Source organism: Varroa destructor, unplaced genomic scaffold, assembly GCF_002443255.2.
Source record: "Varroa destructor unplaced genomic scaffold, Vdes_3.0 BEIS01000003.1, whole genome shotgun sequence".
NCBI lineage: Eukaryota > Metazoa > Arthropoda > Arachnida > Mesostigmata > Varroidae > Varroa > Varroa destructor.
Window position 1 is genome coordinate 8757053 of NW_019211456.1, and position 15720 is coordinate 8772772.

At 41.0% G+C, this 15720-nt stretch overlaps 1 long non-coding RNA gene across 4 annotated transcripts in view; it reads right to left on the reverse strand.

Annotated features, from left to right (window-relative positions):
* Window positions 1-206: 206 nt before the first annotated feature.
* LOC147756488 (uncharacterized) overlaps window positions 207-15720 on the reverse strand; it is a 38836-nt gene continuing 23322 nt past the window's right edge. For 3 of the 4 annotated variants that reach the window (XR_015324229.1, XR_015324228.1, XR_015324230.1), the window contains one exon: window positions 207-831. This is a non-coding gene — a long non-coding RNA (uncharacterized LOC147756488). Of the gene's footprint in view, window positions 832-8142; window positions 8237-15720 lie in introns of all 4 variants that reach the window. The other variant, XR_015324231.1, reaches the window with a different exon arrangement.

The following is a 15720-nucleotide window of genomic DNA, read 5'->3' on the forward strand; positions in this document are numbered from 1 at the left end:
AGATGTATCAAAAGGAGAATCACCAAATCGATAACGGCTGCCTGAACGTGTTGTGATCTTGGACTTTGTCGCCTGACCATAATATGGTCTCCTGGAAATTGACGAACAGAATTTAACGTTTCATAATTTACTTCTTAGATATCCTTTCACTTTTTTTTTTTTTTACTGTTAATGATTTTTTAGTCGTTTCTGATGATGAGGCCACAAAAGCAGTTTTACACTGTTCAGACTTTAAGGGCGCGCCTGTAAGGAAAACATACCAAATTAGAATCCTATTTTGTATGTACCTATAGATTGCTGTACCTAAGATCAGAGAAACTGATCTCTCTTCGTCGGCTAGCATCAGCTTTCTGATAACAGTATTGATTATTGATAAGTTATTGGTCAAATACCATAATCTTATAACATCTAAGGTAATACTTTAACTTTACATTTTGTCATTCTATGAGTATTCACCAATGTTCATGTAAGTGTATTGTATATAACGACAAGTTGATTTTGACAGTGTACTAATTTTATTTCAGTGCATCTCTCTCTTAGTCTACTACTGATGAGACGTTCTATATCTTGCCTGTTATTTGGAACCGAGTTTTTCAAAGAGTTTCAGTGACAAGATCTCTCAACTACGGCCACTCCGGTCATAGATCTTCCAGAGCTGTTCTAATCTTTTAACACCTAGTCGGTAATTATACAATAATATAATATTCGTATTCTGTCAATAGGTCGGTATCCGGCCGGCTGACTTTGCCTCGCTCTGAGCACGAATCTGTCTGCTCCTTCCTGTACATCGCGTCGTTATCGCTAAGCTGGTGGTCTGCCTCCGTGAAATCGCTGCAATAACAGGTACATCATCGTAAATCTCTTGTTGCGCCCGTCGCATTTAGATCTTAATGCATTTCGCAAAACAAAAAAAAGTTCGGAAAAACAAGAAGCATCAACGAAATAGCGTAAATTCGTTAACTATAAGTGGCACTGGCGCCTATGCGCAGTATTGTACGTTGCATAGCAGCAGTAACTACGACGTAACTCGACGTCAGAACGGAACGATGACGCCGGCCGTGCCTTCAGTGCTCGCAGCTAGTCCCGGCACCACTGCAAGGGGCGGTGCGGATACGGCTGACTGTCGTGACCGGTGGCATACTTGTTTTCGCCGCCTGCGCTGGCCATAGCCGCCGTCTACGCACAGAAGCTTTGGCTGCGGATGTTGTTGCGCTGATAAGCTCCCTTTTTTCTAAGGGTCACCACCTTCGCCTTAATTTGCTTACTTAACACGAACAGCAGTGGTTGAAGTGGTAGTGCCGACGCTGATGCTGTGGCCAGCATCACCGCTGGGCACCGGGCGACAACAGCAACCATCGCAGTAACGACGACGACGACGACGACGTCGAAAAGTTCAAATTTGGAAGACGAAGACGTGAGTAGACGAAAATAACGAAACCGAAAAGAAGACGAAGATGCAGAAGACGAAGACAAGATAGATCTCGCGAGCGACAGAAAACTAAAGGACACAGTAGGCCAGGGCGACGACGCTGGTGACGACTACAGCTGGCTGAAGAAAAAAGGCCACTGCTACTCCACTAAAGATTCACCGACAGCGATGGCGAGCAAAAAGTAAAGAGTGAGGATTATCCACGCTCGGGCGATTCTCAAAATAACTTTAGCCTCATTTGAATTGGGCCTACTAACGGCGGGTTGGACAAGAACACTAACAAGCAACTTCAGCCAAAAGGAACAAATGAGGAGACCGATAAAGAAAATAAGAGAATGTTTACGTTATATTCTTATTCATTCGCATCGTTGTTATTATATTAAATAATGTGATTTGCATAAAAGCGTGATTTGTTGCGTTGATGTTGATATTTTTAAGGGTACAGGAAAGAAAACCAAAAATCAAAGGAAATTCACTGATGGAAGACGTTTTCAGCAGCACTTCAGCTTCGGCATCTTTCAGCATGTTAGTCGTGCTGTTGGTTATGAATGTCTGACAAGCTCAAACATTGAAGCAAGAGAAAAATTGTTTTAAATTAAAAATGTGAGCCTTGCTTGATTTTTTCAGTTATCAATGAAGATTAGTTCCCAACAAAGCTTATCGTCGTCATTTGGCTAGCTTGTGTAGATTTCGTATTTGTGAAATTTCAGCTTCTCTCTAAAAATAGATAGAGTGCTTATATAAGGAACTAACGAGAAATTACTTGTGTTTTTAATAATGCTCTACTGATCGATAAATATTGCCGTTGATTAAATACACATTTGACGCAAACTAAATTAATCATTTTAACCAGACGTTTCAATGTACATATATCTGGGTAAAGGGCTGTTTTTGTTTCAATCGCTTCTGAACGATGCATGTGTTTTTATACGGAGACCTCCTATAGAACACTAATTACGCTCAGCTCCGTTGTGCTGAGGTCTTCAGTCTAAACGTTTTTGTAGTACTGAATCATACCGCAGACGCAATACGCCATCACTGTCGTATATGTTAGACGGTCGTAGGTAGACGATAAAAGAAATGTACAACCTTTTCAATGAAAAATATAGCAATATGCTTTCTCTTACAAGCAGAGAAAGTTGCGGAAGAATGAAGATGGATGCAATACAGGTATGGATGAGGACATCTAGAAGTAAAGAGGTGGTACGGTGCATTTCTCTTTAACAGGGGTTGGCATGATATCTATCTCGCAAAAATATGTATAAAAAGAGGACAGATAGACGACGGTTAAGAGCACGCAGTGATCAAAATATGCTAAACCTACAGCCCTTGCGGGCATACGATAGACTTTCAAGAAGGAAACATTTGTGGCAATGGTGATATACATATGCACGATAGTATCGCATAACATAAATGTCTTTTGAAGGGAGGCAGTCCTTAAGCGCACGAGGTGTCAATCAATCAATCATACACAAATTACGACGCACGATTTGAGATCGCCTACAATTGTCCCTGGTTGTCCTTTGAATCAAACAGAAAGTGTTAACAGCGAGAAAAATAGTTGTTTTTAAAAAAAAAAAAATAGCTGTAAAGTCAAATATTGACAGTGGAGAAATATTTACGTGAGGCTGACGTGTAAAGAAATAGATCGATAGAGTTGCGGTACTTAAATGGAGGACCGATATCAAGCAACAAACCATCTTTGGTGCTGCCTAATGGGGAAAAAAAGAGATATGATTCAGTATAAATAGCTCTAACGGTAAAGTGTCAGCTTTGTTTGCCACTAAGCTGAATAAATAAATACGAAGAAACGAGTGAATAGAACGTATTGTACCTACAAGGTGCAAATCCGAACAATGCTTCAAATTTGCCTTAGAAATATTGCGAAGAGAGAGATAAGCCAGCGAAAACGCGTATATATACATGTATATCTGTGCGTAAGATGCGAATCCATTGGGTAGAACAGCTACCTATCTTGCCATTTGTATCTTATATATATATATATATATATATAGCCCATAGTTCCACCCAGCATAACATGCATCGTCTAACAGAAGGGTTTGCATTTAGAGGCAATCACGTTTCCAATTATGCCTTTCTTTACTAACAGAGTTCTGTTATTATAATTAGGGAAATATAAATAGATCGCTAATCTAAACTACGCGTCTATCCCTTGTGCCTTCATTAAAGTAACACTTTGAAGATTAAGCTCCCTAAAAACGATACCCGTCTCAAAAATAAATAATCGGCAAATATACTTCTCCACTTCGCTGTTGACCCTATCTGATAATCAATATATCCATCGATTATTCCTGGCGATATAAAAATCTATTATTTCCCATTATTTTCAACGTCTTTAGCGTAAAGAAGCCTTCATCTTCTGCAGCGAATTTGATTTTCACACGCACCTCTTTCTCGCCATCCGATCGCTCTCTAAAAGTCTATGTCTGCCTGGTTCTTCTTTCTGTCGTTATGTATGTGCCCAGGCGTCCTACACAGCCTGTCATGCGTACAGAGCCTTATCGGTTGGTTTCTCTTTGCCTCCTACATTGCGTTCATTGTCTAGAGGGCGTTTCTGCACAACTCTTCCTCCGTTATCACCGTTAACCCTGACTGTTCACATTAGTCTGGATACGAACGAATCCTATAGCAGGCGATGTGGTACATCGATTGTGACGACCTCTGACGGCAGGCGTTTCGTAGTAGACGAACGTAGTCTACGACTGTGTGTATGAGTGTATTGACAGCGGGTTAACGTTGACATTGGCTTGATATTCGTACTCATCGTCATCGTTATGACGATTATTAATAAATATTATTATGGATGACTGTCTCTTCGTCGGACCACCGCTATTTCTTTGCTGGTTCTGTGCTCCGCATTATGAAAAGATAGCGGAGCGTCACGGCCAACCGCTGTACCCGACCTCGCCGCTTGCTTAGCGCTTGACTGTGGTTTATATGATTATCTGAGATAAGCGCAGTAGTCGCTAGCTTGAAGCGAGCCACGACGACGACGACGACGACGACAGCAGCGATGACGTTAATCATGAAAGGCAGAACGACAACAACGATATGATCGCGCAGCTCTGGACTAAACGGGAATTGTTCAGTAGAAGTGTCCTGCCAGCAGGCAATGCCAGCTGGAGCTTAAATCATCCAGGGAGGAAAAAAATTGAAAACTGTTTCTGTTAAAAGGGTTATTCTTGCTTTTGGTCCTTCGATCGTTTAATCATCTCTTCTGGCTAGTCGAGTGCGACCAGAACCTGGCCATGTCGCCACCCATTTATAAACAGGTAATGTTATCTGTTGGTTTAGGACAACCTTACGTCACTGCTAGGTGGCCATTGTTATGCGATAGTAGTAAGACGGAACGGCTGCTGCCCACATGATGCTTCTAAATGTTCCAGGATGAAACCAATTGTTCTGTATGAATAAATCACAGCAAATGTTCGAGCTACTGTTCGAGATCTTCGCGAAAGTTACCTAGAACGAAGCCGATACGCGTCGGATGAAATTCAATAAACTTCGTTTTATTGGTCGAGAAAATGTATTAACTGTTGCTGGCCGCGTAATGTTATCATTTAGACTTATCACGTCGAACCGATATTACGTGGAGTACCTCGAAAATCGCGTGGGGTTGTCGAACACCATCATGGAAAACCGGGTTTCTTCGTGACGACGTCGAGTACTTTCGTTTAAAACTATGTTAAAAAGGGCGTTATTGGTCAAACATGAGGCTATATTGTGTTCGATAACCCACCCTTATGTTTGAAGTTTTACGTCCGGTATCGCTATTAGGAATTCCACTAGATCACTGGCCCCTAGCACGAAACGAAGTATGTGTTTATGTCCGGTTCGAGAGTAAACCATGACGTGTCCCTAGAATTAGAAGTATTTTCGATAGCCTGCCGACGATGTCGTGGTAAGCAGTACTAAACATCGTTATTAGGTATTAAAGGATAATTTGTCGCATATACAGGCACTGTACCATTCTAGAGGAGGGTCATTCTGGTGCATTTACCGTTGGCAACGGCTGCTTCTCTTCGTTATTATTTGTTCGAACGTAAACCTGAGTAAGTTTTGCGCGAAAAATGTTTGACGTGTTTCTCTTTTGGAAGTTAACGCTCTCTGAAAATATGCATTGATTTTATAGCTGTGACAGGTTTCTCTGGGCAGCCTCCGCAGTTTAACTGATACCGTCTTTCTTTAACCACCGTCTATCAAGTGTTATATCTGAAAGCAGCCCAAAACATCCACCTCATTCCAGAGCAGATGTCCTGAAGAGCTAATCCCAACTCGACCAGATCACGAACGTTCGATAAACCTATTTACGAATCAAGCATGAACAGTTTACGATGCGATGTTAACTCGGTTTTTGAGACGTCTTATAATTAGCTTTATGATGATGAATATAATAAATAATGTATCGTGGCCGAGGATTGTACTTCGGATACGTTCGAATTGTCTCATGCTTTTCGGCGAACCAGTTGCAATACCAACGAGTCGAACGGGTGCTATCAATTCAAGGTAGCTCCGAAGGTCTAAAATGGTTGCATAGCTTGTTGATTTATGATGCGGAAACGTAAATTATGGAAATTTACAGAAAAATTCTGCGGTAGAAAAGGTTTTATCGCTTCTACCAAGGTTCGATTCTGGACATCGACGGAAGGGTCTGCAATCTATCCATATCTTTTATTGACAGAGCAACTATTGGCCTTGTTACTATCGCTTCATAGGTTGACATCGATAGCGTCGATTTCATTAGCGTCATTGAGGTGGACGAGGCTGGTACTGTTTTCAGTAAATACTTCGCCTATGCAGTAAGAGTACGCAGCGGTTGTTGCTCGAGTCAAGCACTCGAGATCGTCCAACATCTCTTATTAATTACTTGGTCAGCTTCTTGGATTAAAAGACTTGACAAATATTTCAACACTACTCGATTCTTCCTAGCTAGTCGGTTCATCTTTCGGAGGCATGTGCATTAGCCTACCTTCGGCAAAAGGCTATCACCGACACGATGGAAAATAGGCGTATCTGCCTGGGCGCGCCCCTCAGTTTCAGGAAAGCTTTAGACTGTTCAGAGTATTTGACTTCCCTACCCTAGGGTCGCCAATGCTATACGAATTGTGCTTGCGTATATCAGAGAGCATACTGAAATTTTCCGAATATTTGGTCCTGTTGTTAATGCCAAATAAGCCAAGGTTGGATCGGTTTGTTCATTTTGGTCAAAATTATTTACAATATGTCACGCTTGCTGTGGCTCAACTTTTGTTACCCAGAGTTGTCAAATGCATTTAAATCAATCTCCAAGGATGCGTGGAATGGCAGACCCAGCTGACAGCTTAAAATTCCCATTAGTTTGCATTTATTGCAACACTGAAGTGACTCATGATGATGAGTGTTTCAGACAATAATAATAAATAATAATATAAGAGCCAAAACATTCTTGCCAATGCTGGAGTACTTTCCATAAAAGGTGATGGCTTTTTGAGGCTACCTCGTAGAGTTCAGATCAAACAGAACGATACGGTGGGAGCAATAGTCCATAGAAATCATAGAATTTCTATAGATGATCTCTTGATTTCAAACGAACTACTCGTTATAGGTAAAATCTTCGACATGTATCTCACTCGCTCTAGGTTCACAGTATCGGAAATTTCAATTCCGTCGACAATCCGCTTGCCGATTACCGGCACTGTGAGCCGCTTCAGCAGTAGCGTTACCTCTATCTCTTTGTTGTTACAATATTAAGTGGACACGTTCTTGCGTACCACATACTGTCAGTACGGAGCTGCTTCCCGCGCACGCACTTCGGTCAATCAGCTCCGTCAAAGAAAATTCTTGCTGCATGCAAAAAAAGACCATATAAACTGAATAATCATGTAAAAAGATACATATATTTTTACTGCTGTGATAATTGGGGCGATGTTAACATAATATAGAAATAACGACGTAGGATGTTTTGTGACACCTCATTTGTCCCTATTTTTGCGAGTACTTCAGTGTTCTAAATACAACAGTCGAGTAAATCAACGAAGCTTGTGATGCATTTGCTTTTGTTCTCGTAACGGTTCCGGCTGTTTTCGCTCTGCCAACAAATCATTGCGATCGTTTCCTCAGTTCAACATTGAGGACCTGCCCCAGTTAGAAGGTCTAGGTGAATCAGGCGACCGGATTTTAATAGGCTTTTCTTTAATCGATGGCAAGTATATCATCTACATTTATCTGTGCTCGGAGACAAAGACTGCATTCTTGCGTTTCTCCAAGGGGAGGAGGATGATCGAAGGATAATAATAATAAAGGATAACACAACGGGTCAAAAGAAAATATCGAAAATGTATGTATCGAAGATTATAGAGACATGAATTTTCAAAAAAAAACCCGGTTCGCATTCCGTTCGCGCATGCAACCGACTGCAGAGTTCAGATTAAGGAATATTGTTTGTATCGCGAAGATCAAGCCAACATTGGGCTGCACGAATCAACGCTAGAAGCTTATCTTCGACTCAATTGAGAACCGGCTAATCGATCAACGTTCTATCATTGGAACCCTTTAAATGGATTTTAAAGACTCTGATGTAGGTCCGGTGTCAGCGCAGGTCTCGCGCCATTGACCAGACGTTTGTTGCGAAACGAATCTTCTTTTATCGCCTCTCTAGTTAAAAATGGTATTTGACTTTGAAGATTTTTATAAGGTGAATGTAACGGACTTACCTGGCTTCAGGAGCGTGCTATGATGACAATCAATAGCTTGAAGAGCTAGAGTATTCCAGCCATGTCGTGTTTAAAACAAATCTTTCCCAAGACTCTGTCCGAAATGCCAAATAAATTAGAAAACAAAGGAGCAGAAATTAGGCAGCCATATTGGTTCGTTACCCAGGAACTGAATGTTGAGACAGGGTAAAGAGACGTTTGCAATTCTAGGAACATGGGCACCACTTAAATACATTGCAGAATAATGAGATTTCAGGAGCACGAATAGGCTTCAATGCTACAGACGGAGCTCTCGGTTTCATTCTCGGCAAACATTTTTCGCTACTTTTTTTGAATAGTACGAAGAACTTTCGATTGAAGTCTGTGTGACAGCGCTAGGCACTAGTACCGCTAAGGGTTCTCATGGGCCTTGAATTTATTGCCTGTCCTCATATCATAGGTTGGGCAAGCTTGTTCGTAATCAGCACAGCGTACTCCATTGACGTTTCGAAAATGCTTAAAATGCATAGTGTCTTTGAAAAGCAGCAAATAGCGAATTTACATCGTGAATTCAGCCAAAGCATATGTTTGTTCTGCAGATTTATTTCAAACGTTTGGGTATTACATAATTATAATGAAATGTTAATTATAATTAAAAAAAAAAAGAAAACTATTTGAAATTGTGCTTCTCATTTAAGTACGGTGTAACGCTTCCTGCTATATGAGCAGGAAGCTGATAGGAGCTCAAGCGTACATCAAGTATGGTGGATCGTTCATTTCCTGCTTACGATTTGCTGGAATAAAATCGACATATCTCTTCAGGGCTTAGGTAAGCAGTGATTCTGCTATACAGATTCGAACCGAATGATACACCTAGGCACAGATCTCAGTTTGATTCGGAAAAAAAAACAACTATAGCTTGCATTTGATAGAACTGTATGAATTTTATACATTGGCAAAGCTGTAAGAAGAAGAGGACAACCAACAAGAATCTGTAAGCGGCCCATTTTCATCGATTGAACAGGGCTATCTAACAAGAAACACCCAATAGACGAGACAAGGTAATCTTTACTTGACATAACACTTACAAGTTTCTGATAACTTGGTTGGTTGAAAGATGGAGGAAGCTTGCTGTGACCACGACTGTATATGAAGTTATTTGCTGCCAGAGCTTGAATTAAATTTTTCATTGTTTGTTAACTGGAAGAACAGCCATTCTTTATGTTACGACCTAGAAAGATAGCTTGGATAATTGAGATATCACGACATTACAATCCATCATTCGGTAGCTAACTAGTGAAAATATTATCGGGGACGATGGCTGTGATTGTTATGACTCCGCAAGCAAATAAATAGGACGTCACAATAGCAAAACACGAGCAGGTATAATGCAATGGTGGTCGAAAAAATCGGAATCAGCCGCAGTATTATAGAAAAGAGGCACTTGGTGATTTTAGAGGCAAGGGGGCAATACTTTGCCTCATAGTCTGCACACGCAGCAAGCAACTGCCACTAAATATACACGTACTATGTTTTTGCTTGAACGGTCTTTTGCTGATAAATCGACAATAGGTCACATAATGGGGGCGAATTTATTTCCTATATTCTGCGATAGCGTATTTAAAGGAGATAGGTATAAAATCATGTCATGATATATTTATTGAATATGTTCTGCCATTTATCCCTATGATATTTAATTTCTATTGTATTTCTATTGTTTATAGCACATTTCACACCTTTTTATGGACTTGTACGGATGGTAACTTGCAACGCTGTACAGCCTTAGAACTGAATCAAAGGCGAAAAAAGTATATGTACATGTATATATATAATGGTCATGGCAGCTCATTCGAATGATGAGCTAACTCTACGAATATAATAAAACATAAGATTACGAAAATTCTATGGTCCGGAAAGAACTTTTCTGTCTGAGACTGCAGCCATAAATTACTGTTCAATTGTCGTTCAAGTCTATCGTGACGCTTAGTTCAACGACAATGTTTCTTTTACCAAAGTTAAGTTACTGTTTAGGTATACAGACATAAGTATGGACAAATAAATCATGTAATCCTTTTCCTATTCTGTGCTAGTGGTAAGTGTTTGTTTTTTTCCCACTAGCCAAATACAAGCTGTTATATCAGACTGAGCGAACCGATAAACCCTCATCCCGATGCCCAGACAGACGAGCCAGAGCTGAACTGTATAGGTAATATCAGTGTTTCCATTAACGGCCGGATATCACAAACGCAGAGTGACGACCTTTGCGTAAGATGAAAACGCGCACAGCTAATGGCAAATGTATTTATAAACCGAAATATATTCGCTTGCACAACCCTGCTACATATGATAGGTGCTTCGTCCATAACAACCTTCCTACTCAATTGAATTTGGGTTTCGGTGTGGGCTTCTGTTTCGATGTGACCCCAGTACAGGGTCAACCGATCGGCGTGGCATAACCGTTGCTGCTTTTGCTGACGAACAAGTTGTTTTTACAGATAGAATTTTAAATATTCTAACGACACCCTGGAAATCTCAACTTAATTACAACCCGTTCCTACAACCCGATGTCGACAATAACAATATTGTTTCCCATATGTTTTTGTTACTATTCCTCGTGAGATTACTTTATTTTCAATGAGAAGATGGCAATGGCCTTTATTCCAAATGGCTGAAACTCAGGTAGGCTAATATCGCAACTCCCGACCACCGATCCGGCCCGGTCGACTATACCGACGCCACGTTTTTGTTACGTCCACCTTTGTTCAGTATTTTTACAGCCTCAAAGGATATTACACATTGGTATAGTGGAGCCTAATGATTCTGGCTGATGTTATTTTAGAATTTCTACACGTTATTTCGATAGAGCTCTGCATGTATTACAATACAACGAATTTACCTGTACAAGGTAAAAACATCCAACGGTAACGTTGAACCTTATGAATTCTGTCTTCTTTACAAAGTTAATTACTAAGCTTTTTTCAGAGCAAGTACCAATGGCGTGTTGACGTTGATTTGCCTCCAGCGTAATAAACAGCACTATGGGCTATTATACTCGCCAGAAGCGTCAGGATATCCATTAATAATGAGAAAAAAAAAACACTTAACAACTCTTGGCCGGCAATAATTAACGAGCTGCTAAGATGAAAAACTATTAAGCGCATTAAGATGGACAATATACATTCGTTTCTATTCAGGGCACTTTGTAGCGACGCCTTGAAAAGCACTGAAAAAATTCCCTCAAACTTTTGAAGTTATATTCTGTAACGTACACTGCTGTTCCCTGTACGTTCAGCGTGAAATACTGATTTGACAGAACAGAAAATAATAGTTATCATCTTTGAAGTAATTATGGCACTATAAAGGTGTTTAAATGTTATGCCATGCAGGTTGTTAGAACACGAAAATTTTAGGCTTTTAGTTTGCCGATTTGAAAGCCTTGGCACTAGCAGCGATATGTATAGGTCTACTCTCGTAGTAATCAGACAAACGGCGTAATACCTATTTCCAGATACATACATTTTTGATGACAATTCTAAGTAAACTGGATGATTGAGGGTCTCCAGAACGATGATAGTTTACAATCGGCGTAACGCATAAGTTAACGCTTGCGGCGATTACGTTCTACCTGAATGACGTGCAAGGGTTATACTACTTAAAGACTCTGAGACAAGTTCTAATGAATTTAAACAACGCAATTACTTAGCGTCTCACATAGTTGCTTTTACATAGACATTCGTGCTTGTCGATCTTGACGGACCTATGAAATGTGCGCCCTGTCTACTTCGATAAGTTTCAGACCTGAAGGAAGTGAGGAGCTCGTAGTTGCTAATATGGCAGCTAATTAGTACATTGCCAATATTTGTTACTGATTTGCTGTTGAAACCAATGGCTCCGAATGTAGACGTGAGCTAAAGCGTAGCCTCGCATTGATGGAGGTACATAACGAGCCATAATAGATCATAGACAAAACGGCCCCAGTTGCTTTTCTAGTGTCTGGTGTTTAATTTTCTGTAGACGACCTTGCCTGATTGCCGTAGATGTCGACCAGGAAGGCTATACCTTAAGGGACGAGTACAAGAGGCTATTTACGCAGGCCCTAACCACAAACAAGTTTTGTAGCATAGCTGATTTGCTATACAAATATTCATTCTTGGCTGAAACTTGATCATTAGCAGAGGACCGCCAATTCCAGACAACTGACAACTGTAAACAAACGCAAGCCTGTATGTACTTCACAGACTTGTTTTTATCGTCTAACAGCGTACGATATAAATTGTGACGATGTATTATCATTGTAAAAAGCAGAAACAGAGAGAGGACAATGACAATCACCACAACAGCCTAACGGCTCGTCACCGAAACGAAACGCTCTATCGATTTTTCTTTCTGATTACGCCGTACTGTTAAACATACTATGGATCTATCTACTGTGTAAAAAAGACTAACAAACGCCTGCCCCTCCCCAATCATTTTTAGCCCCATATCGTACCGTCTACCTTCTCTAGCACGGACAGAAAACGAAGTGAGCTAAATTGAAGAGGAGCACAATATACGTGCCTCGTTTAGGATTAAACGTGTTCGATACGGTTCCAGCCCCCCATCGTTTTCTTCGTGTTGCTTAACTGCTTCTACTGCTGTTCCCGTTTCCCGTGCTCCGAAATACTGGATCGCCGTTTCGCTGCTATTTGCGTCACAGACAGCATCAGCATCCATTGCTCATACGATGAAGCCACCCCCTGGCAACGTTAGCGGTACCGAATACTATATGCCACCAATATGACAAACGGTGAACGGCTAGATTGAATTCTATAGTAGCTTACATTCGCAGAGAGGCCGCTGAATTCATTTGAATGCTAACGAACTATTCGAGGCCGTATCTGCCTAACAATGACTAAACTACTAGATCTCCCAAACGGCATTTACGGTACGAGTCACTGCCGATATGTACCTTTCAAACGATAATGAATGTATTCGAAGCAGTAGGCAGCGGAAACCCAGAAGTGGCAAGGTCCTACATTAATTCATACTACTTTACCGTTTAAACGATTGATCCACTGACAATACTAGGTCCTAGTGATCTCCCGATCAGATTCGTGGTCTATCTGCACATATGTGTGCTACTAGCTCGAAAACGATTCTGTTCCTTAGAATACTGAACATACCAATTGTAAGTGTTCCTCGACTATATCCGTGACCAAACTGTTCTGATGATGTATGCCATGGCCTGATACGTTACGAACCATTACTGATACGTTACCATTCACTCTACGAACTCAATGGTTAGACTGATCTTTTTTTTTTTGTCATTGGTAGGAAGTTCGTAGCGTTTTGAAGGTTTGTCAGCAGCCTATAGGATACTGCTAAACATTATTGTTATAAACCTGCTCCTGATACCTCTCACTTCGATAAGCAGATAACAGGCTATGTTAAATTTATTTACGACTCTATAAACGCTTTGTGTACTTTTGCAGATGCTATCGACGCTTTCGCTGCTTCGCTACACCAGGATAAATACATTAGATTAAATTAGCTCTTCCCAAACTGTTATTTTATCAGCTAATATACGCATGATCATGTTTGCCGAAGTAGACGATGCTCACACAAACCACAACGTTTTTTCCGTACGCTCTAACTGCCCGCCAGCCATTCTGATTTCATCCGCTCCCTGAACGTATAATAGAAACGATACAAATTTACGTGAAGACTTTCCACTCAGCTTCGATTCAACACCTAATCAATAACAGCCGTCCCAGTGGCGAGCACGGTCGATGTTCTACGGTGTTCCTTTGTTTGTGCGTGTATGCACGTACATGCAATAGACTTGCTTAGGTACCATACCATGATCATCGAAACTGACTCTTCCAGCGACTGATTGCTATTATTACTATCATTATTTACCCTTCAAGAGGCATTCGTACATTGCTACGGTAAATATCATTATCGGAATATCGAACTATTTGAGGATTAAACGCGCGAAGTTTATCTGGCTGCAGTCACAATGATTTTCTTTCTTAAAGAATGGCTCGAATTTAATTATACATAACAAACACAACAAGGGATACGTTCGTACTCGACCATAGCATAAAATACGCTATTCAGGAGAAACAAACGTGAGCCTTTTAAGCGTGGCTGCTGCTTCGCTATGAAATATAAAGAAGGCATGTCCGTCTAAGTAAAAACTTAAAATAATAATTCTTAATATGACATTTACGTTTAATATAAACAGGCTTAGTCGTTATTGACTGATTTTGTTAGCTATTGGCCAGAGCTAGTTTCCGCATCAGATGCATGCGTTGGGAAACTAGTCATTCTTATTTAATGGTATAACTTGGTTTGGTTAGCGTTTATCTGCCACCGTTTCTTTTGCGTTACCTGACCAATTTTCATTCTTAAACTACATTAACGAACGCACTACGCTGTTAGTCGCCTGCCCTGATTTTCACAGAAATTCTTGCCATTCTCAATGTTTGCACACGATTGTATGTGACACAGATGATTGCCACAGATTGAATAACAATTTAGCTTTTGATCCCCATAAAAAGTGTGGTCCGCACAAAAATCCGTCATTTGATCACACCTTTGTAAACACCCCCCAACGCCACCTTTGCCTGTTCTCCGCGGACAGCAAGCTTCTGCGACAAGGACCCCGTATATACGGCCGGCCACCCAAGCACGCTTAGGTTGTTTCGAGAAAGAAGCGAAGGCAGAACAGCCACAGCCGCCGCGGCAGCGATACATCATTGGGCCTCGATGGCGGCATATACGTCCGATGCATCAGCACGGAAACATAGACTAGCGTTCGGCAAATGCCATTGTCTGTCATCGGCGCGATTCGCTGTCGCTTCCTCGTCCGTCGTGGGGTAATAGAGCAAAACAAATGAAAATGATGAGTCTGAAGTTTGAGAAGACATCGCGCTTTCATATCCTCCTGTATCGACTATACGACTACTCAAACGCGGCAGACGCGCAAAAGTAAAATATCTCAATTTTGTCGGACCCCAAGACGACATAGATTTTCACTACTCTGCGTCGTGTCAAACGGTACGCGATAGTCGAGAACACCATGGGCTGTCGACGTAGGGGGAGAGGTTGAGTAGATGCGTAGGCTCAAGTGGGAGCACAGACGTGCCTTATTCGTCTATTTAAAGGAACTGTGGTACGTACTGCATGTAGCAATCAGGCAGGCAGGCAGGCAGACAGACAAGGACGAAAAGATCTCTCTCTAAGATCTATGCTGCACGCAGAGCAGATAGTAAGAGATAGCTTGATCTCGAGTATCGCTATCTTCCCGTTAAATATGGCATACATCGTTGACAAGAATTTTCGTTTTTTGTAGATGTTGGCTAGTAATGTTCTGTGACGATGACGGCATCATGATAGCTTTTCGCTGATGTCGGATAATGCCGAATACTACACGTGTATTTAAATCGGGAGTGTTATAGGGGAAAGCTGGATCCAGAAGAAGCTGTCAGGACGAAAAAAAAACGTTGATGTTTATAAAATGTGGAGAAAATAAAATTTCATTGTATTCAAGCTATGCATATGTCAACAAATTATGTGTATCGACGTACCAAAATATCCTAGAGATTAGTGTGTATT